Source organism: Seriola lalandi, unplaced genomic scaffold (assembly GCF_002814215.2).
Source record: "Seriola lalandi dorsalis isolate HSWRI2012SDOR001 ecotype SW California unplaced genomic scaffold, Sedor1 jcf7180002054945, whole genome shotgun sequence".
Lineage (NCBI taxonomy): Eukaryota > Metazoa > Chordata > Actinopteri > Carangiformes > Carangidae > Seriola > Seriola lalandi.
The window spans coordinates 411070-413998 of record NW_019525496.1 but is presented as its reverse complement, the minus strand read 5'-3'; the positions used below and the strand labels follow the sequence as shown (position 1 = coordinate 413998).

Below are 2929 nucleotides of genomic sequence, written 5' to 3'. Positions count from 1 at the left end.
GTGTTCATACCGGCGGCAGGTTGCGTCCGATGGGCGGTCGGTCTCTGTGTTTCAGGTAGGTCTTCCTCAGCAACTCCAGTTCTCGGCCGTAGCGCTGCAGCAGCAGCAGGTAGTTCTGCTTCAGGTCCAGACGAGCCGCCGGCCCGGACTCAAACACCACCAGCAGCTCCAGCATCCGCTCCGTCTGAAACACAAACACTGCTCAGTCCTGAGAGCGAGGAAACACACACACCTGCGTCAGGATCAACCTTTACACAACGTGATCGAACTCACGGTGAGAGACTGACGGAACCAGAAGTCCAGCAGAGACTGAAGGGACTGGAACAAACCCTGAACCTGGAGCTGGAAGTCTGCATAGTCACTATCAAACTAACACACACACACACACACACACAGGTGTTGGAAATGGAAAATCCTTAGTTTTTTAATTTGTTCAGGCCTTTCGCTGTGAAAAGGCAATAACAGGAACTCTAATGACCACATCACCATATCCATGGCAACAACTGGAGGATGAAAACAGCTGGTTAGTAACAGGAAGAAGGAGTCAGAGACAGATGGAGAAATCGACAAGTGATCTCTCCTCCGTCAAACAGAGAAGAAAATCTGATCTTCCTCTCCTTCCTCTTCCTCCTATTTCTCATCTCATCTAACCCAGACTCGGTTAATCTTGTTTAGACTCATCAAATTAATTACCATCCCTGTTTCTACATCTGATGTTTGTTCTAATTCTTCTGGTTTCATTTCTTTCTGATCAAACTCACCTTGTTTCGTCTCGTCTGCTCCAAGGTTTTCTGCTCTTTTTGTTTTACGCTGGCGGACAGCGACAGTGTTAACTCACCTCCACAGACCAGTTTCCTGACAAAACCCAGCTAATCTCATGTGACCCGGTCTAACGTGGCGTCTGTTGGTTCGGTTCTTGTATCTCATGTGGTCTGGTCTGTTCTTATCTAGATCAGTCTTGTCTCATCTAATCTCATTCGGTCTTACTCGGCCTGACGTCGTCTCTTTACTCTAGTCTCCTCTCCTCTTGTCTAATCTAGACATGTCCAGGTCCGGGTCTACAGTCCAGTCCTCTGTACCTGCTGTGGTCCCAGACACGCGTCACTCCCTGCGACAGGTAGCTCCTGCAGGTGGTGATCATCTGGTTGGTGACCTTGAGCAGCAGAGAGGTCATCCTCTCTGAGGTGTTGTAGTACTGGGAGACGCTGTGGATCATCCTGATACTGGTCATCAGACTGGGAATGTGCTCCAGCATACTGGTCTGTCAGAGCCAGAGACAGAGGGAGGAGGGTGGAGGGTCAAATCCTGGTGCCTACGTTACCCACAATCCACCTGTATCCCTGAGAGAGTGGCGGCTTTGAAGGGAAATTACTGCATGTGGAAAATCTGTGCAAGAATTTGACTTCTGACACAAATCTGCTGCTTTCAAACAAACCACAGAAGTAAACTGGACGTCAGTCAAATGAAAACAACAAACAGGAAGTTGATCTCCACAACACCTGCGAACACACACTGACGAGTTTTCCTTTAAAAGGAGGTTTCACCTGCTCCTACAGGTGTCTCAGAGACCGTTTGGACTCTAGTCTGAGGTCTCTGGTCTGTAGTCTCTGGTCTCTGGTCTCTGGTCTCTAGTCTCTAGTCTCAGGTCTCAGGTCTCAGGTCTCAGGTCTCAGGTCTCTGGTCTCTAGTCTCAGGTCTCTGGTCTCTGGTCTCTGGTCTCAGGTCTCTGGTCTCTGGTCTCTGGTCTCTAGTCTCAGGTCTCAGGTCTCAGGTCTCTAGTCTCTAGTCTCAGGTCTCAGGTCTCAGGTCTCTGGTCTCTGGTCTCTGGTCTCTGGTCTCTGGTCTCTGGTCTCTGGTCTCTGGTCTCAGGTCTCAGGTCTCAGGTCTCTGGTCTCTGGTCTCTGGTCTCTGGTCTCAGGTCTCTGGTCTCTGGTCTCTGGTCTCAGGTCTCTGGTCTCAGGTCTCTGGTCTCTGGTCTCTCTTTACCGGAGTGCATTTCCCCAGCGGTCCAAAGAACTTGTCCAGGGTGTAAAGGTACTTCACGTTGTCCTTTGCCTCGTTAGCCACGACGGTGATATCTCCGTCCTGAAGTAATCAATAAATCAATCATGACATCATCAACAGGAATTTAACTAATCCAAACTAAACTCAGTTAAACTAAACTTTAACGAGTTCTGTGATTAGAAGCTGACCAGCTCTCTCCAGGTTCGCAGAGTCCGGGACTTGGCAACCTGCAGAACTCCCACAGTCCTTTTCACCTGAGGGCGCTTCACCTCCTCCATCAGACTGACACACACACACACACACACACACACACACATTATAACCATCAGTTTATATTTAAAATCAAGACTCCAGAGAAAAGATATTAATAAGTAATATTAGAGTTTTACAGCAGAAGAGACTAGATTATATTAAACTAGATTCAATTAAACTAGATTATATTAAACAAAATTAGATTAAACAAGATTAGATTAAACAAGTATAAACTGAGATTAAATTACTGAACAAGAAATCAGATTTGTAGGACGTGAGATTAAACACAACGAATTAGAGGAAGAAGAATCATAAACTCAGATTATAGGAGACGTGGACGACACGTGACTAAACTTTGAGTGAAATGTGATTCGAGGAGACGACAGCTGAGTCAAAGACAAGCTGGGATCAGCTGATCTGTGGAGGTGTATTTGATCATGGCGTAGCACAAACAAACACCAAAGAAGAAGAAGAGCTTCTGTAACGTTCACCTGTTTAAGGTGACCATGCGCCTCTTCCAGTGCTCCAGCTCAGCCGACGGTCCGACGTCATCGGCCTCCTTCCTCAGCTGCTCGCTCTCCGTCAGCGCCTGCTTGATCTGATTGGTCCACACGGAGACCACACCCTCCAGACGCTCCACCAGCTCGCTGTTATTGGCTGAGAGCAAATATTA

The 2929-nt window shown here is 47.7% G+C and overlaps 1 protein-coding gene across 1 annotated transcript in view; it reads right to left on the bottom strand.

The window, feature by feature from the left end:
* LOC111644959 (uncharacterized) overlaps window positions 1–2929 on the bottom strand; it is an 80064-nt gene that overhangs the window by 2246 nt on the left and 74889 nt on the right. The gene's annotated exons all lie outside the window — the stretch shown is intronic.